The sequence below is a fragment of the Balaenoptera borealis genome, assembly GCF_965194805.1.
Source record: "Balaenoptera borealis genome assembly, chromosome: 11".
NCBI classification, from domain to species: Eukaryota; Metazoa; Chordata; class Mammalia; order Artiodactyla; family Balaenopteridae; genus Balaenoptera; species Balaenoptera borealis.
The window spans coordinates 90,465,215-90,486,591 of record NC_138868.1 but is presented as its reverse complement, the minus strand read 5'-3'; the positions used below and the strand labels follow the sequence as shown (position 1 = coordinate 90,486,591).

The 21,377-nt window shown below is 39.1% G+C and overlaps 1 pseudogene across 1 annotated transcript in view; it reads right to left on the bottom strand.

The window, feature by feature from the left end:
- The window catches only part of LOC309606456 (protein lin-28 homolog A pseudogene), a 239,693-nt pseudogene that overhangs the window by 42,007 nt on the left and 176,309 nt on the right, over positions 1–21,377 (bottom strand). Inside the window, exon 2 of the transcript XR_014249650.1 lies at positions 1–21,377. This exon is cut by the window's left edge and continues 42,007 nt beyond it. The product of XR_014249650.1 is annotated as a protein lin-28 homolog A pseudogene (transcript).

Genomic DNA, 21,377 nt, shown 5'->3' with positions numbered 1-21,377 from the left:
TATAAGATGATACAAGTAGGAAGTGGCAGAGCAGGGATTCGAATACAGGAACATAAAACTGTTTAAAAATGATTCTGCTGCATCCAAAATTTATTCAGTGGATAGTTAACAAACTTTCCTCACTGCCAGCTGGGTATGAAGCCCTGTGTTAAGTGATATGGGAAAGCAAAAATAAGACGTTGTCACATATAATAGGGAAGAAAAATTTACTGGCTTCCCTATAATGGGGAGAAGTGTATGGAGATTGCTATAGGAATTTGGTGGATGGGCAGGGCCTGGGAGTTAGTGGTGTTGGCTGAGGGTGAGGTAGAATGAAGGGCAAAGTCAAAGATGGTGCTGAGATGTCAAGCTTGGGATATCAGGAGGATGGTGATCCCATTAACAGCATGTGGGGGATCCAGAGGAGCTGGGGTGGGTGGGGGGTTGGATATAATACAGGCAGTGTTGGTTGTCAAACTGAACCTGCAATGAACACATTTGTTGCTTATTAATTCACTCTACTAATATTTAACAAGCATCTATTTTGTGTCATGGGCTCTTAGGCAGGCTCTGAGGTCCTCCCCATCCCAGTGTTCACATTTATGGTGAATTTAGAAGGGAAAAACTTTAAATCAGTTAGTCTTTTAGGTGTTATCTTCTCTCTCAATTTTATTTACCAACTTCTGTCTTTACTGACTCCTAAAATTAATCGTATGATGTGGGGCAGGAATATAAATGGAGGTCTGGCTACTACAAATGTTGTAATTTCTAAGTTATAAATCAGGAAAACAAATTATTAAATAGAAGATGTGCTATCTTCCTACTTTGACAAGAATACTCCCTAGGCACTTGGAAGTCCAGGTTCGAGTTTACAATTGTTAGTTGTCTTGGAGTTCTGCAATGGAACCCTGCAGTTTGGAGAGAGAGCACGGCTCTGGGGCCCATTTTCCTCCCTGCCTCAGGCCACTCAGTAAAGAACCTCAGGAGCAGGTGTGGGACACCTTGCCTGTGTGTTTCAGCTTTGCTCACCTCCCACACACTAGCAGCCACTTCTGTCCATCCTCTGGGCCTAACCCAGTTTGCTCTCAGGAGGACTGATGCAAGAAAGAGGCTGCAGTTGGTCCCAGAAGCAGAATTGAGGCCATTGTATAGTGAATTCTAGAGTTTCAAGAACCTGAGGCATGGTCTGGCGGTGGGGACACAGGCTCTGGGTGGACATATCCTCTTGCTCTGTGAATCTTTTGCCCAGTGGAGTGGAGTGAATGGAGGGGGGCCAGAATACAGCCTCTAAAGTATGGAGCCCAGGGCAGGACCCCACTTGCCTTGTGTCTAGGAGTACTACTGACCAACTGGAATCTTGTTATTTGTGTCTTTGCATTTCTCCAGTGAACAGCACATATGTGTTCCTACAAGGTCAGCGTGATCCCTGGTCTACCTTTTAATACCTGTCATAAACTGAAGTTTTCAAATATTTATTTTCGTAGACCTTGCCAAAAAAATAAAAAGAAGAAGAAGAAAAGGCAAAAAGGCATTCAGGGCACTGGTCTTAATGAGGGCAGCTGCTAATAAAAGTTCTCAGGCATTTAACAATCAAACTAAATCAAGGCAGATGCTACTCACTTTGCTGTAAATTCTGCAGACATTGTCTCTTCACATAAATCCAGGGAAGCTCTTAATTTGCATTACTGCAATTTTTAGTTTACTGCAATTTATTTCTCTCATTCCTCCTAATAATTAATTTCCTATATTTGTAATTTGTTTTCATTTCTTAGAGCTGCATCACAGCACCCCATCATTTGCTGTGGATCTCAGTCTGAAAGTCAGAAAATACCAGGTTTAAAAAAAAAATGTTACCAATGAGGATTCTGCTAATTCAGTTCAGTTCCATGCACTTCTCCCTCTACATCAGGCATGTGTTTGCCCCTAGAAAGATCTAAATGAATAGGACCTGGTTACTACCCTTAAAGAGCTCACAGACTTGTGCTTTAAACAGACATATAAGCATGTCGATTATAATAAAACACAATAAATGTTACTACAGGGGGCCATGTGAAGAGAGAGGACCGCAAAGCTGACACTCAGACCTCCAAGAGTCTGAGAAGATTTCCCTGAGGAGCTGGCATTTCAGCTGGGTCTTAAAAATGAGTAGACAAGTGACAATTATTATTATCCATTTTCCTTTTGAATTATTTATTTTTTCTACTTATATACAATTCATGAGATGTCTGGATTTTCTATGCCATTGCCACAGAATTTAGATTTTTCTATGTTTTCTTATTGTTCAGCCCAGTATCTCACATATGGGACAGACTTTTGGGTATTAGTGTCATTGTTATCATATGTAAAATGAGAACTAATGCTACCTGCTTAATAGAGTTGTTTTGAGGATTCAAAGAAACAACGTGTCTGAATACTGAGCACTGGTCCTGTGTGTGAGTTAGAATTGTATTTGGTTACAGGTCATAGAACTCAAACTCTCATGGCTTAATCAAGTCGGGGGTTGTTTTCCTGGGGATGTCCTGGGGGGAGCAGCGCAGGGCTGGTGTAGGGACTCTATGTAGGACAGTGCCAATGTCCCAGACTTCTGGAACTCTCTACTCTGCCTTTCTTAGCATATGGTTTTCTTTTTTATGTTTGTTGAGTCATGATTGCAAGATGGCCACTCCACCTCCATCCTCACATCCAATTCAGGAAGAAGAAAGAAGGAAGGAAGAATGAAAGGGTAATTCCTTTATCAGGAAAGCAAAAACTCGCCCAGAAATCTCTGTCAGACTTCTCTTTTTGTGTCCTAGGCCAGAATTTTTTTTGTGGCCTCCTATGACTGTAAGGGAATCTGACAGGGCAAATATTTCAGTTGGGCATTTTGGCATCAGAAGCAAGATTGGGGTTCTCATAGTAAAGAGAAGGCGCACAGATATTGTGTAAGCAGCCAGCAGCCTCTGCAACAGGCAGCACACAATAAACACTCAATAGTTGCTATTATCATGTGAAGACACTCAATAAATGTTTGCTCTGTTGGACTGAAACTTCTCCACACTGCCTTTCTTGCCCAAGTCACCATCATCTCTTGCTACAGTGAGAGCCTCCTCACTGATCTTTCTACCTCCATTCTCGCCTCTTTATAATCCATTTCTCACCAGGAGTCAAGGTGATCTTTTGAAAATGTAAGTTGACCTAAATGTAAGAGCTAAAACCACGAAACTCCTAAAGGAAAACATAGGGTAAAAGCCTCATGATATTGGATTTGGTAAAGATTTCTTGAATATGACATCAAAACTTAGGCAACAAAAGGAAATAAATAGACAAACTAGACTACATTTAAGTTAAAAATGGTGCATCAAAGGACATAATCAACAGACTGAAAAGGCAATTGCAAAATGGGAGAAAATATTTGCAAATCATATATCTGATAAGGGGGTCCATATCCAGAATATATAAAGACCTCCTGAAACTCAACAACAACAAAGCAAACAACCCAATTAAAAATGAGCAAAGGATTTGAAAAGACATTTCTCTAAGGATGATATACAAATGGCCAACAAGCACATAAGAAGATGCTCAATTTCACTAATCATTAGGGAAATGCAAATGAAAGCAACAGTGAGATACTGCCTTACATCCATTAGGATGGGTGTAAAAAAAAAATAACAAAAAAACAGAAAATAACAACTGTTGGTAAGGTTGTGGAGAAACTGGAACACTTATGCACTGTTGGTGGGAATGTAAAATGGTGCAGCCACTGTGGAAAATAGTACAGCAGACCTCAAAAAATTAAAAATAGGATTACCTATGATTCAGCAATTCCACTTCTGAGTATATACCCAAAAGAATTGAAAACAGGGTTTTGAAGAGATATTCATACACCCATGTTCATAGCAGCATTATTCACAATGGCTAAAAGGTGGAAGCAACTCAGATGTCCATAGACAGATGAATGTATAAACAAAATGTGGTATATACATACAATGGAATATTATTCAGCCTTAAAAAGGAGGAAAGTTCTTACATATGCTACAACATGAATGAAACTTGAGGAAGTTATGATAAGTGAAATAAGTCAGTTACAAAAAGACAAATACTGTACAATTCTACTTATATGAGGTATTTAGAGCAGTCAAATTCATAGAGACAGAAAGTAGAATAGTTGTTGCCAGGGGCTGGAGGAGAAGGAAATGAGGAATTGTTTAATGGGTATAAAATTTCAGTTTTGCAAGGTGAAAAGTTCTGGAGATTGGTTGCACAACAGTGTTAATATACTTACCTTTAATGAATTGTACACTTAAAAATTAAGATGGTAAATTTTATGCTATATGTATTTTACCATAATGAAAAAAAAATATGTCAGATCACATCTTTCTTATGTACCATCTTCTGGTAGCTTTTCATTGCACCAGAGTAAAATCCAAATGACCTCTCATGACCTATAAGTTTCACTGGTTTGTCAACTGCCTACCTCCCCGACCTCATGTGATAGCAATCTCCTTGCTCATTATTTTCCACTGTCACTGATCTCATATATTAAACCTGCTAAACTCATTCCTGCTGTAAAGCTTTTGCTGCTTTTTTCTTTGTTTGGAACATTCTTCTCTAATTTCACACAGTTGGGTCCTTCTTATCATTCAGATCTAAGCTCAAATATTTAATCTTCAAAGAGGAAAGAGATCCTTCCCTAACCCTGTCTAATAGTGCCCTTGCCACACCTTAGCCACCATCTATCATATTGCCTAGTTTAATTTATTCAGAGCCCTTTTCACTCTGTGAAATTATCTAATTTGTTTATTACCTGTCTCCTTCAGCAGAATCTAAGCTGGATGAGAGCAGAGACTTTGTCTGGTTTGCTACTGTATCCTCAAGGTTGACACATATAGGAATTTAAAAATATCAAACAAATAATTGAATTCATTTATTGGGTTTTCATTATGTTCCAGGCGCAATGTACTAGGCACCAAGCATAAACAAACATTGTGTGATCAACTTCATAATGATATATCAGTAGGTTATAGCCTTTCACAAAACTGGAGTTTTAAGGGCCACCACCTACTGAGGACCTGCCTTGGAGAACAGCGTTGAGTGATGTAGGGTGGTCCTGATGACTCAGTTAAGTACTGTATCAAGCATCACCTGAGGTTAGCACAGGTGAAGCCTATAGATTCCTTGTGTGTTTAAATCAGTTTGAGCTTGATTTTTGTCCCTTGCAAACCAAAGAGTCTTGGCCCATCAATACATAACAGAGTAACAAAGAGCATAGACTCTTCATGCATTGTCCATGGATCACATGTACACATGTAAGAAGACAGAGACAATTTTGTCTTCTAGTTCCTCTTAGGAAGGACACAGCATTTATTTAAGAGGGAGAGAACTGAGACAGATGGGTATAAATGAAACTTCTCCACATGTGAAAGGGAAGAATCTCCTTATTAACCCAGTGGGAGAAGAAGAAGGAAGAAGGAAGAAGAAAGGAGGAAAGAGGTGATGTTGGAGGCACGAGATGCAAAATTAACTCAATTTCATAATCCTCAAATCATTGGTAAAGTTATTAAACTCACAAAATGCTTGGGTACAGGTGGATTTGTACAGGGGAACAGGGGTGGAGGTGAGATGTTGTCCAAAGGCTGGGCTTTGTGCCTGGATGGACAAGCTATGGAACTGAGGCAGTAGAATGGAGAGGCAGAGAATGTCCCAGAAGTCACAGAAAATGTGGGGGAGGTTCCAGACTCTTCTCAGGCTGTGGATTTGGGCTCAGGTCATGTTGGTACAGATCTCACAGGGGCAAGGGGCTCAAGATGGTATCTGGTCTATACACATATATTTTCTTCTACTAAAATAAATATATTCTCAGTACACTACATTTCATTCATGTGTCAATATGAATAAATAGTTATTTATATGTACATTATAGACTTTTGGCTTTATATATAATTTTTTAACATAAATTTTACACAGAACTTTTCTTCTGAAGCTTTTCAGGCTATTTTAGAAATTTCAGTGTATTTTATACATTTCAACCTATTTTAGAAGCTGCATCCTTACGTTCTATAATTGTCACAGGGTTGTTATGATTATACCCACTTCCAATGTTTTCACAGGAAATTGTTTTCCTTCTAAAAACATGTCCCAGTGCCAGAACCTGATATAGATATCTGAGTCAATGGTCAGTGTCAACTCCAGAAAGAAATGTTATGAATTTCTAACATATTGTATAATCCAACCTTTCTGAAATGACTTATGCTATTTTAAAAGAAAGAAGTAATCACCGTGCATGCTGTGCTCCGTGGTTTGTCACCACCATGGATCAGAAGACAGACACCGGCCAGATCTTGGACACGGGACCGAGTCAAAGAGGACCTGGGTACAGAGTTTCTGTCTCCTTGCGGAGTGGCTCACGGACCTCGGGCTGGAGGACACAGTAGTTAAGGATGCCGGTTGTAGCAGCTTCTCATCCTTATTATTCAGTCCTTTGGTGCTACAAAGCATGGAAAGATGGAGGAAATATGTTTTCCACGGAGGTGGTAGAGAGCAGTTAAGGCTTTGGTTCAGTCCTGGTTTCCTCCACTTTAGGCCTCCTTCCTCTTTAAACCTCAGTTTCTTCATCTGTAAAATAGTGCTACAGTCATGGTTCCAGAAGCCTACGCAGAATACTAAAATGCGTGGATGCTCTAGTCCCTTATCTAAAACGGTATAGTACTGCCTGCCCTCTGAATCCATGGGTTCTGCATCCGCAATTCAACCAACCACGGATGGAAATTTCAGTTGGTTGAATTTGCGAATGCGAAAACCCTGGATAAGGAGGGCTGACTGTAATTAATACCTACCCTGTAGAGTGGTAAGGATTAAATACTAATAAAGCATTTAGCACTTAGTACTTAGGGGCCTCTCAGTAAGGAAATCTATTACATGTTATTAGTATTACGGTCAGTGCATCAATGATATTCATTGGTGTGAAAAGGCAAATATATGGAAATAATGAGAAGTTACAGTAAAAACAAACAAGATGTTGCAGAGTCGTCTATGCAAAAGCTACTTGCATCATATAGATGATTCTATGTAAATGTTTTCAGTTTTGTCTCATTGCTACAAATATAGTCTAGTAGGTAAAATGAAAATTATTTGAAAAATCAAATTCTCAAAATTAGTTAAGCTCTAAGAAATCATGATATTGTTATGTTAACATCATAATTTTATGTACCACTGTTCCCCACTTCTCCCCTGCTCTCCCCCCGCCCCCCAATTCTATTCTTTCTGCTTCATGGAAGGCAGTATATAATGTCATATTGATAGTATGGGCTTTAGGGAGACCAAAGTTGAAACACAGGCAATTGCTAAACTTTCTGGATCTTTTTCCTCATTAAAATGGGATATTCCAGGACTTCCCTGGTGGCACAGTGGTTAAGAATCGGCCTGCCAATGCAGGGGACACGGGTTCAAGCACTGGTCAGGGAAGACCCCACATGCCGCGGAGCAACTAAGCCCGTGCGCCACAACCACTGAGCCTGCGCTCTAGAGCCCGCGAGCCACAACTACTGAGCCCGCGTGCCACAACTGCTGAAGCCCGCACGCCTAGAGCCCCTGCTCCGCAACAAGAGAAGCCACCGCAATGAAAAGCCCACACACTGCAACGAAGAGTAGCCCCCGGTCACAGCTAGAGAAGGCCCGCGCGCAGCAACAAAGACCCAACATGGCCAAAAATATAATAAATAAAATAAATAAATTTATTTTAAAAAATGGGTTATTCCAACTCAACTACTCAATGTTGTAGGAATTTAATAAGAAAATGCCTCAAGTTCTTATCGAAGGATCTACTATGTGCAAAGTAGTTAATAAATGGTTGTTTTATTAATTATTGAAATTTTTTGCTGCATGCTAATGAGTGGCAACATTCTAGCCTTTCAGATGGATTATTGAATAATGTATTCAAACATCTTGAAAGTATTGCTGTTATCAAGATGCAGCTTATAAACAGTACAGATGTTCACAAATTGGGCATTGTTTAGATCAGCATTTCTCAAAACATGGTCCAGAGATTGCTGAGGGTCTCTTTATGGGGGTCCTCAAGATACTTTCACGGAATGTGGAAGATCAAATCCTCTTCTTAATAGTACTAACATCATTTGTTCTTTATCCTCTCATTTTCTCATGATTTATCTGGAGGCTATATGACATGTTATATCACAAGAGATTGAATGGAGAAGCAGATACAGGAAATTAGCTGTCTTAAGTGAAACTTTAGAGACATTTGCAAAAATGTAAAATGATGTCATTCTCCCCACTAAATTTTTTGAAATACAGTTATTTTTCATAAAGTGCTATGTTAACATGTAATTGGTTTATTATTGATATTTTAATGAATGAATAAAATATTTAAAAATTTCTCAGTTAATTTCTGTTATGTAAATTACAACTTGTACTATTCTCTAATAGGATCATTTGTCTTTGTTTCATCAGCAAGACAAGATTGTGTGGTCCTTCAAGGCAGAGACCAACACTTAAGCTTCTTTTGCAACAATTATAGTACCTGACAGGGAGTTCAATATGTTGTAGGCACTGAATAAACACTTGAAAGATGTAAATGTTGCATCTCTCTTTCAGAAGAATTATCCCATTAATTCATTCCCATTCCATGTTAAAACCTTGAAATTTCTTCATTATTGTGTCATGAGGCAGGTCTAGAAGGAGCTAGAGAATTCTTAATATCAAAATATTTAGTTATTCCTGCAGTTTAAAAAAAACAAAAATAAGCTTCTACAATCAAATATAGATATATATTACTTAAAAACAAAACAAAACTTTCTCACTGATTCATTAGCTGACAGATTTCACACTCTGTGGTGTTAATTGACTTATTTATGTCTATTTTTCCATTTAAAACAGAAGTACTAAAGAGAATGCAAGGCAAGACTGAGGCTATCCTGAAGGATTGTTGATTTTCTACATCAACTCCCACGCTCTGATGACTCCTAGAAGAGAGGGGAGTGAGACAGAAACCTACTGAGGGCTGAAGTTTGTATAATTGTTAGCTGGTTAGGAGGCTGCTGGAGTATCACTGGCAGGTGAAACCCATGCTCTGACAGGGCAGTGGCAGTGGAGATGAGAGGTAGGGCCAGTTTCCAAAGCTGGATTCTGGTTTTTGGCTGAGCAACAGAATTTAATGATGGCTGGGTATGAGGGTGGATTAACAATTGAGGGCGAAGCACAGATTTCTAAGCTTGGGAGACAGGAGATTGGAAACGCCATCAGCAGAGTCAGCGACAGAAGGAGCAGGTTGAAACCTGGTGAGGAAGTGATATAATGGACTCAGGTAAGGACAACTCTTGAGCGTTCAGTCTTGGACTTTTGTGCTGCTTAACTTCTTAGACTTTCCTCACCATCAATGGATATTATTCTCCTGCAGACTTGCCTCCATGCTGCTCTCTGAAGGTGGAGAATCTCTCTGATCCCAGCTTCCCTTGATTTTATTTACATGTTCTGAGTGTCTACTTTCTCCGTCTTTTAAGACCTGTTAGAAAGATTCCAAATTACTCCCAGCTTCTTCCTATGACACTTTCTTGGAAATTGTATTAGATCATTCATTTGTCCAATTTAGTATATGAACTGAGTGTCCTCTATTTCCATCTATATTCAAAGATTTTAGATTGTGCTTAGATTATGAGCTCCTTGAAGACAGGAAAACTGTCTTTTCTGACAGTTGGTGACAACCAGTATAAAAGTCTTGAAAGCAAATGAAACCGTATTCCAAATCAGGGGAACACTGCACTGATTTTCAGAACCTGGAGCATGGGAATAAACTCTATTTTGTAATGGGCAGAACCCCAAACTGAGTCTCAGAATAATCTGATTTATTGCAGTGGCTCCACCCCTGATTAGCTGTGTAAATCACTTAATCTCTCCAGGCCTCAATTCACTCAATTATAAAATTAAGTGTCAAGATAATCATATAAAACAAGGTGATGTTAATAATCATCATCATAGCTAATATGTATTGATTATTTACTATACCACAGACACTGTGCTAGGCATATATATTATCTCACTTTCTTATCAGCAATCCTTTGAAGTAGGTACTGTTTTCACTCCCACTTTACAGATGAGAAAACTGAGGCTCGGTGCCCAGGTTCACAAGCTAGTAAGTGTTGCATCTGAATTCAAATGTGGATCTATCAAACTTCCAAGTCTTTGCCCTTATCCACTAAACCACTGCTTTTCTAGGTCCCTACTACTTCTTTCTGAAATTTTCAAATTTGAAACAACAACCAAAAATTATAATGAACAGGATCATGGTGATTCCTTCCCCCCTTGCCAAAATCAAACTGCCGAAGAGCCAAACAGTCTGAAAAAAAAAACTGAATAGGGCCAATTCTTGATTTTAGTTAATCCTCCAGCATGTTGGGAACCCAGCCTTGTACTGAGGAAAGATGGGCACTGCCCACATTCCTGTTAACACTGGGGGGGAGGACAGGGAATTGAGAGGGTGTTTTTCAGACTCCCTGTGGCGGCGAGCCACCATGGTCCCTGCCTCCAGTTAGAGCTCCTGATTCATACAGAAACAAGTGCTGTGGACATGATGCAGACATCACAGTGCTGGTGTGAAGCATAGGTGGGTGTGTTGGTGACTGAGGACTATTGCCTTGGAAACCTTCCCAAAGTGAGTTTAAGCTAATGGATGTTGGTAAATGATAATTACTACTGCAGAGGACTCTAACCTCTGTGTCAAAGCAATAAGTTTGGAAAACTACACCCCTCTTCCCCAAATTAATTCAAGTCCCTGAGCACCTCCTAGGGGCCTCCTAGGGGCCAGAGTGGTGGGTATTGGGGACAGGAAGCTGAACAAGACATCAGGTGTGCCCTCAGGAACTGCGGGGGAGGGGACAGACACGTCACACGAACCGTGCGCTGAGCGCCCTGCTGAGGGAAGCACAGTGCACTGAGAGCACGGAATAGGCTGAGCCCAAAAAATAGTTTCAAGGAGGAGTTAAGCTTACAGATGAAGGTCCCTAAATAGAGGCCTAGAGTTCACTTTCCAGACACTCATCACTGAACTAGATTGTAAACCAGCACAGCAATTTTTTTTTTTGATTGATTGATTGATTTTTTAACATCTTTATTGGAGTATAATTGCTTTACAATGGTGTGTAAGTTGCTGCTGTATAACAAAGTGAATCAGCTATACATACACATGTATCCCCATATCTCCTCCCTCTTGCGCCTCCCTCCCACCCTCCCTATCCCACCCCTCTAGGTGGTCACAAAGCACCTAGCTGATCTCCCTGTGCTATGCGGCTGATTCCCACTAGCTATCTATTTTACATTTGGTAGTGTATATACGTACATGCCACTCTCTCACTTCATCCCAGCTTACCCTTCCCACTCCCCGTGTCCTCAGTCCATTCTCTACATCTGCGTCTTTATTCCTGTCCTGCCCCTAGTGCCCCTAGGTTCTTCAGAACCTTTTTTTTTTTTTAGATTCCATATATATGTGTTAGCATACGGTGTTTGTTTTTCTCTTTCTGACTTATTTCACTCTGTATGACAGTCTCTAGGTCCATCCACCTCACTACAAATAACTCAGTTTCATTTCTTTTTATGGCTGAGTAATACTCCATTGTATATATGTGCCACACCTTCTTTATCCATTTGTCTGTTGATGGACACTTAGGTTGCTTCCATGTCCTGGCTATTGTAAATAGAGCTGCAATGAACATTGTGGTACACGTCTCTTTTTGAATTATGGTTTTCTCAGGGTGTATGCCCAGTAGTGGGATTTCTGGGTTGTATGGTAGTTCTATTTTTAGTTTCTTAAGGAACCTCCATACTGTCCTCCATAGTGGTTGTATCAATTTACATTCCCACCAACAGTGCAAGAGGGTTCCCTTTTCTCCACACCCTCTCCAGCATTTATTGTTCGTAGATTTTTTGATAATGGCCATTCTGACTGGTGTCAGGTGATACCTCATTATAGTTTTGATTAGCATTTCTTTAATGATTAGTGAAGTTGAGCATCCTTTCATGTGTTTGTTGGCAATCTGTATATCTTCTTTGAAGAAATGTCTATTTAGGTCTTCTGCCCATTTTTGGATTGGGTTGTTTGTTTTCTTGATATTGAGCTGTATGAGCTGCCTGTATATTTTGGAGATTAATCCTTTGTCAGTTGCTTCATTTGCAAATATTTTCTCCAATTCTGAAGTTTATCTTTTGGTCTTGTTTATGGTTACCTTTGCGGTGCAAAAGCTTTTAAGTTTCATTAGGTCCCATTTGTTTATTTTTGTTTTTGTTTCCATTTCTCTAGGAGGTGGGTCAAAAAGGATCTTGCTGTGATGTATGTCATAGAGTGTTCTGCCTATGTTTTCCTCTAAGAGTTTTATAGTGTCTGGCCTTACATTTAGGTCTTTAATGCATTTTGAGTTTATTTTTGTGTATGGTGTTAGGGAGTGTTCTAATTTCATTCTTTTACATGTACCTGTCCAGTTTTCCCAGCACCACTTATTGAATAGGCTGTCTTTTCTCCACTGTATATTCTTTCCTCCTTTATCAAAGATAAGGTGACCAGATGTGTGTGGGTTTATCTCTGGGCTTTCTATTCTGTTCCATTAATCTACATTTCTGTTTTTGCTAACACAGCAATTTTTATGCTGCTCTATAAAAGAGAGGGTGATGGATGGACAGAGGTAGCTGGGAACTGAAAAATATACCATCAAACCAGAACAGACCATCTAGGGTCTTATGAGTATCTGTTGAAGACTTTCTATAAAGAACCATGTATTTTCAGAAATTAGGTCACAAACATTTATGATAAGACTTTTGTCATAAATGATAAGACAAGACTTTTGATATAACAAGACTGTAGAAATGGAATTCACCATTGTACTACCTTGGACCTGTTATTCTATCTGCTATAAGATGTACCAAGTCTAAGACAGTTCCAGGTAAGCCTGATGGCTCCCCTCTGCAAATCAAATAGGGACCCAGGCTAATGAGATTCCACCATCTTTAATACGTAGTGCCCAACATTGCCTTGGGCATGGACATCTGGCCAGAGTAAGGAGAAAGAGCATGGAGGACCTTATATAAGAGGATTTTACAGGATAAGCTGGCCAGGAAGTGCTAAAAATCACCTCTGGTCACATTGAGTCTCTGGGCGACTACTAAGTGATCAAGAGCATCTGGGAAAGGCAATCCAGCTGCAAGCCCAGGAAAAAGAAATGGTTTAGTGAACGGCAAATAGTTTGTACCACAACAATGAATGGGGATTGGCGGACTAAGCCATAGAGCCTTTTGAAGATCCACCTGGAAAGAAGAAGAATTTGAAAGGAAGCGAACAAGAAAATAACCTCGATTGATGGTTTAGGTTCTTCTCCACCTCTCCCAGGGAATAAGGCTGAGTCACAAAGCAGCAAACACCTCCACATTTTGCAAGTGGATTTTGTAGACTGAAATCTGCAGGAAATCTGTATGTCTATATGCAATTTATACCTCTGATGTAACCTATGCATACTTTATAGTATATTCTGATTATTATATTTCTTATGACATCATGTTCAAATGTCACCCATCTCTTAATGATAATAATAATAATAATAATAAATAGCTAGTACATGGAGTCTAATTGAGTCTTGTCAACAAAACTATCAAGTAGCTACTATTATTATAAGAACTTTGCAGATGAGGAAATTGAGGCTTAGAGTGGTTGACTTATGAGCAGTTAATATAAATCAGTAAATGTTACTCTCCTGCTTAAAAATTTAGTGGCCTCCCATTGCGATTAGAATAATTTAACCTCCTTACTTAGGCCTTCATGTCCTCTATAATATGGCCCAGCTTATTTCTCTTTTTTCTTCTCCTCCTTCACTATGCTGTAGTCTCAGGGGCCTTCTTTTTGTTTCAAACCCCAAATTAATCTTTCCTTAGAGCCTCTGGACTTTCTATTTCCCTGGTCCCAGGTGCTCAAATGTCTATATAGTTTTTGTCAATCAGGTTGCAGATAACATCTCATCTCTTAGAAGAGGCCTTTCCTGGCCATCCTATTTAAATTAGTATTTTCCTCCTCAGAGTCATTCTCTGTCTCCTTTCCCTGTATCAGCTTCTTCATGGAGGTTGTCATTCACTGGAATTATTTTACTAATGCACCCTATTTGTAGTTTCCCCTTCTAGGTTGTAAATTCTACAAGAATGATGTCCATGGCTGTTTTGCTCTTGGCTGTGCTCCCAGAGTCTAGAACAGTATGTAGCACAGAGGACAGAGTAAACTTTGTTGAGTGAATGAATGAAAGAGTAACTTGACCCAAGTTACAAGATTAGCAAGAGCTGCTATTCAAACTTAGTTCTTTCTGATACCAAAAGCAGCTTGTAACCATCTACTATTATGTCCAGTAGGCACTCAGAAACACTGTTGATTGGACCCAGCAGCAATGTTCCCAGAGACAAAAGACAAGGACTTGATAGATCTCAACTCCCATTAGTGACCTCAGGTCAGGATGCCCCGTTGTGTGCTCTGTCATTTGTGACAAGCTCCACAACCCTCCAAGTCTGAGCTTCTCTGTCTATAAAAAGTGATAAAATACCACTTATAGTTTTTGTGAGACTTAAATGAGATAAGCATATGAAAACTTCATTGAAGACTCTCAAACATGATATGAACGTTTGTTTTTGTCGGAAAGAAAAAGAAAAATACACATTTTCTTCCTCAGTCCTTTCTGTGCAGTGTTTTTTTCAAATTTTTTTCTTCCAATTTTATTAAGATATAATTGACATACAACACTGTATAAGTTTAAGATGTACAGCATAATGATTTGACTTATACACATCATAAAATGATGACCACAATAAGTTAAGGGAACATCCATCATCTCATGAATACAAAAATTAAAGAAATAGAAAAAAGTTTTTTCTTTGTGATGAGAACTCTTAGGATTTACTCTCTGAACAACTTTCATACATAGTGTTAATTATATTTATCATGTTGTACATGACATCTCTAGTACTTATCTTTTAACTGGAAGTTTGTACCTTTTGACCACCTTCATCCAATTTCCCCTTCCCCCACACCCTGCCTCTGGTGACCATAAATCTGATCTATTTTTCTATGAGTGTGTTTGTTTGCTTTTGAAGTATAATTAACCTACAATACTATATTAGCTCCTTTTACACTACATAGAGATTTGATATTTCTATATATTTTAAAATGATCACCATAGTAAGTCTAGTTACCATCTGTCACCATACAAAGATATTCCATAATTAAAATATTACATAGTTATTGACTATATTCCTCACACTGTGCATTTCATTCCTGTGAATCGCTTATTTTGTAACTGAAAGTTTGTACCTCTTAATCTCCCTCACCTATTTCTTTCCTACCCCCAAACTCCTCCCCTCTGGCAACCACCTATTTGTACTCTGTATCTATGACTCTGTTACTGTTAATTATATTTATTCATTTGTCTTATTTTTCAGATTCCACATATAAGTAAAATGATACAGTATTTGTCTTTCTCTGTCTGACTTACTTCACTTAGCGTAATACCCTCCAGGTCCATCCATGTTGTTGCAAATGGCAATTTGATTCTTTTATATGGCTGAGTAATATTCCAGTATATATCACATTTTCTTTATCCATTTATCTATTGATGGAGATTTAGGTTGCTTTCATATCTTGGCTATTTTAAATAATGCTTCTATGAACAATGGGGTGTACATATCTTTTCAAATTAGTGTTTGTGTTTCTTTTGAAAAATACCCAGGAGTGGAATTGCTGGATCATACAGTAGTTCTATTTTTAATTTTTTTGAGGAATCCCACCCATACTGTTTTCCATAGTGACTGCACCAATTTACCAGTTTCCACCGACAGTGAACGAAGGGTCCCTTTTCTTTACATCCTTGCCAATACTTACTATTTGTTGTCTTTTTGATAATCACCATTCTGACAGGTGTGAGGTGATATCTCATTGTGGCTTTAATTTGCATTTCTCTGATGATTAGTGATGTTGAGCATCTTTTCATGTACCTGTTGGCCATTGGTATGTCTTCTTGGAAAAATGTCTATTCAAGTCTTCTGCCATTATTTAATCAGGTTGTTTTTCTAATTTTGAGTTGTATGAGTTAGTTTTATATTTTAGACATTAACCCCTTATTGATACATCATTTACAAATATCTTCTCCCATGCAGTAGGCAGCGTTTTCATTTTGTTGGTAGTTTCCTTTGTTGTGCACAAGCTTTTTAGTTTGATGTAGTCCCATTTATCTATTTTTTCTTTTGTTTCCTTTGCCTAAGGAGACATATCCAAAAAATACTGCTAAGATCCATGTCAAAGAGCTTACTGCCTGTGTTTTCTTCTAGAAATTTTATGGTTTTAGGTCTTATATTTAAGTCTCTAATCCATTTTGAGTTTATTTTTTGTATATGGTGTGAGAAAGCAGTCAGTTTGATTCTTTTGCATGTAACTGTCCAGTTTTCCCAATACCACTTATTGAAGAGGCTGTCTTTTCCTCATTGTACATTCTTGCCTCCTTTGTCATATATTAACTGACCATGTAAGTGTGGGTTTATTTCTGGGCTCTCTATTCAGTTTCATTGATCTATGAGTCTGTTTGGGGGTTAGTACCATACTGTTTTGATTAGTGTAGCTTTATAGTATAGGTTGAAATCTGTAAGTGTGATACTTCCAGCTTTGTTCTATTGTTTGTTTGCTTGTTTTATTTTATTTTTTCCCAGCTTTGTTCTTTTATCTCAAGATTGCTTTGGCTATTTGGGGTCGCCTGTGGTTCCATATAAATTTTAGCTCTGTGAAAAATGTCATCAGTATTTTGATAGGGATTGCACTGAATCTGTAGATTGTCTTGGGTAGTATGGTTATTTTAACACTATTAATTCTTCCAATTCATGAGCACAGTATATCTTTCCATCTGCTTGTGTCATTTCCAATTTCTTTCATCAGTGTCTTATAGTTTTCCAAGTTCAAGCCTTTTACATCCTTAGTTAGATTTATTTCCAAATATTTTATTCTTTTTGATGTGATTATAAATGGGATTGTTTTCTTAATTTCTTTTTCTGATAGTTCATTGTTAGTGTACAGAAATGCAAGATATCTCTGTATGTTAATTTTGTGTCTTGCAACTTTACCAGATTCATTGATTAGTTCTAGTTGTTTTCTGGTGACATCTTTATGATTTTCTCTGTATAGTATCATGTCATCTGCAGGCAGTGACAATTTTACTTCCTTCCTTCCAATTTGAATTCCTTTTATTTCTTTTTCTTGTGTGATTGTTGTGGCTAGGACTTCCAATACTACGTTGAATAAAAGTGGTGCAAACGGGTGTCCTTGTCTTGTTCCTGATCTTAGAGGAAATGCTTTCAGCTTTTCACCATTGAGTTTGATGTTTGCTATGAGCTTGTCATATATATGCTTTATTATGTTATGTTCCCTTTATACCCACTTTGTTGAGAGTTTTTATCATACATAGATGTTGAATTTTGTCAAAAGCTTTTTCTGTATCTATTGCCCTGATCATGCTTTTTATTCTTCAATTTGTTAAAGGGAGCTGGGTGCTGGAAAGAGGGGTTTGGCATGCAGACCCAGGGAGAGGACAGCTCTTGACTGTGAAAAGACAGCCTGAAGGGACAGGAGCAAGGGATGCCACAACCGGGAAGGTCTATGGAAAAAGCCTGAAACACCATAGTGTCATAGCCGAGTGGCATGCAAGGGGCGGAGCTGCCATTATTAAACCCCTTCCCCACCTGCCAGCTTCTTCTGCCTCCGCGGGCATTGGGAGGGGCTCCCACCTGAGTGGGCCCAACCCCCCCTCGGGCCGAGGTCACCTCCTCCTGTGTAGGCTCCAGAGGCCTGAGTGCTGCCCACCCCAAAACCTCCTTGGGAATCAGCCCTGGGTGCCTCTGCCTGGGACAAGAGTCCAACGAAGCTGGCAGGGTCAGAGGGCTAAAGCATGTGATTGGAAAAGCAAACCCAGGGAGAGAAATGCAGTTGGCTGTGCGGATACAATAGAAGGGATGGGAGTGGAGGGACGTGAGGCCAGGAAGGCCCCTAGTGGAAGTGGGGTCTGCCTAGAAAGCGAGGCACCATTGTTGAGAGATGCGTGGGGGCAGGCCAACAGTATTCCCATACACCAGCTCCTGCTGCTGCAGGTACTGGGAGTACTCAAGTGTGCTCCAAGCAGCTGCTGCTTTCGCTCCCACTCACCTGGGCAAGGATCAGATGCCTGAGGTCAGCACACACGCAGAGGTGGGGTTAAAACCAAAACTGAGTCCGAAGGATGGTGAAACTAAGGAAGAGAGACAAAAATCTTTCTATGCAGCAGCACAAGCTGTGAATTAAATCCCCAAGATCAGCTGAGTAAACCCTGTATTTGTGGAATACCTGAATATACAACGAGTGTTTCAACATCTGAGACCAGTCTAACCTTCACAGCACTGGACTTTGTGGGCAAATACACACAGGAATTGGGTCAGATCAGAGTCTGAGCTGGCACCACGGTGTCCACAGCAGGTCCAGAGACATAACTAGAAGTGTATATTCTGTTTTATTCACTTTTTTGTTGCTGTTGTTGATGTTGTTTGTGTGCCCCCATATCTGCTTTATTTTTCATTCTTTGTTTTCATTAGTATAATCCTTATCAGTTGTTCTCATATTAGAATTCTCCTGTTTGGTTGTCTGGTCCCTTGGTTTTTTTTTTTTCTCTATGTGTGTGTGTGTGTGTGTTGTATTGCTGTTGCTGCTGTTTGTTTGCTGCTGTTCTTGATATTTGCCATGAGCTTTGTTTGTCTGCTTTGTTTTGTTTTTGGTGTTTTGTTTTGTCTTTCTTTTTTCTTTTCTTTTCTCTATTTTTTATTGGGCCACACTGTGTGGCTTGTGGGCTCTTGGCTCCCCGACCAGGGGTCGGGCCTGGGTCTCCAGGGTGGGAACATAGACTCTAGGATGCTGGAACACCAGAGAATTCCAGGACCCAGGGAATATTAATCAGAGTGTGTTCCTGAGGGTATCCATATCAACACCAAGACCCAGCCCCACACAACTGCCTGCAGGCTCCAGTGCTAAACACCTCACACCAAACAACCAGAAGATAGGAACACAGCCCCACCCATCAGTAGACAGGCTGCCTAAAAGCATACTAAACTCACAGACACCTCAAAACACACCAGTTGATGCAGCCCTGCCCATCAGAGGGAAAAGTCTCAACTCCACCCAACAGAGCACAGGCACTAGGCCCTCCCACCAGGAAGCCCACACAAGCCCCTGGAGCAAGCTCATTCATCAGGGGGCAGTCAACAGAAACAAGAGGAATTATGACTCTGCAGCCTGCAGAAAGAAAACCATAAACACAGTAGGTTAGACAAAATGAAATGACAGAGAAATACACTGCAAACAAAGGAGCAAGGTAAAATCACACGAGACCAAATAAATGGAGGAAATAGCAAGCTATCTGAAAAAGAATTCAGAGTAATGATTATAAAGATGATCCAAGATCTAGGAAATATAATGGAGAAAATACAAGAAAAGATTAACAAAGACCTAGAAGAACTAAAGAGCAAACAATCAGTGATGAACAACACAATAACTAAAATGAAAAATACACAAGAAGGAATCAACAGCAGAATGACTGAGGCAGAAGAACAAATAAGTGAGCTGGAAGATAGAATGGTGGAAATAACTGCCAAGGAACAGAATAAAGAAAAAAGAATGAAAAGAATTGAGGACAGTCTCAGAGACCTCTGGGACAACATCAAATGCACCAACATTTGAATTATAGGGGTCCCAGAAGAAGAGGAGAAAGGGAAAGGGCCTGAGAAAATACTTGAAGAGATTATAGTCAAAAACTTCCCTAACATGGAAAAAGAAATAGTCAGTCAAGTCCAGGAAGCACAGAGAGTTCCATACAGGATAAACCCAAGGAGAAACATGTCAAGACACATATTAATCAAACTAATAAAAATTAAATACAAAGAAAAAATATTAAAAGCAGCAAGGGAAAAGCAACAAATAACCTACAAGGGAATCCCCATAAGGTGATCAGCTGATTTTTCAGCAGAAGCTTTGCAGGCCAGAAGGGGATGGCAGGACATATTTAAAGTGATGAAAGGGGAAAAACCTACAACCAAGATTACTCTACCCAGCAAGGATCTCATTCAGAATCAATGGAGAAATCAAAAGCTTTACAGACAAGCAAGAGCTAAGAGAATTTAGCATCACCAAACCAGCATTACGACAAATGCTAAAGGAACTTCTCTAGGTGGGAAGCACAAGAAAAGAAAAAGACCTACAAGAACAAATCCAAAACAATTAAGAAAATGGTAATAGGAACATAAATATCTATAACTACCTTAAATGTAAATGAACTAAATGCTTAAACCAAAAGGCACAGACTACCTAAATAGACACAAAAACAAGACCCGTATATACGCTGTCTACAAGAGAGCCACTTCAGACCTAGGGACACATATAGACTGAAAGTGAGAGGATGGAAAAAGATATTCCATGTAAATGGGAATCAAAAGAAAGCTGGAGTAGCAATACTCATATCAGACAATATAAACTTTAAAATAAAGACTATTACAAGAGACAAGGAAGGACACTACATAATGATCAAGGGATTAATCCAAGAAGAAGATATAACAATTGTAAATATCTATGCACCCAACATAGGAGCACCTCAATACATAAGGCAAATGATAACAGCCATAAAAGGAGAAATCGACAGTAACACAATAATAGTGGGGGACCAGCAAACAGGACCCAACTACACATTAAAAGCATCAAACACCATGATCAACATGATCAAGTGGGATTTATTCCAGGAATGCAAGGATTCTTCAATATATACAAATCAATCAGTGTGATACAACATATTAATAAATTAAAGAATAAAAACCATATGATCATCTCAATAGATGCAGAAAGAGCTTTCGACAAAATTCAACACCCATTTATGATAAAAACGCTCCAGAAAATGGGCATAGAAGGTACCTACCTCAACATAATAAAGGCCATATATGACAAACCCACAGCAAACATTATTCTCAATGGTGAAAAACTGAAAACATTTCCTCTAAGATCAGGAACAAGACAAGGGTGTCCACTCTTGCCACTACTATTCAACATAGTTTTGGAAGTCCTACCATGGCAATCAGAGAAGAAAAAGAAATAAAAGGAATACAAATTGGAAAAGAAGAAGTAAAACTGTCACTATTTGCAGATGACATGGTACTATACATAGAAAAGTCTTAAAGATGCCACCAGAAAACTACTAGAGCTAATCAGTGAATTTGATAAAGTTGCAAGATACAAAATTAATATGCAAAAATCTCTTGCATTCCTATATACTAACAACAAAAGGGCAGAAAGATAAATTAAGGAAACACTCCCATTTACCATTGCAACAAAAAGAATAAAATAC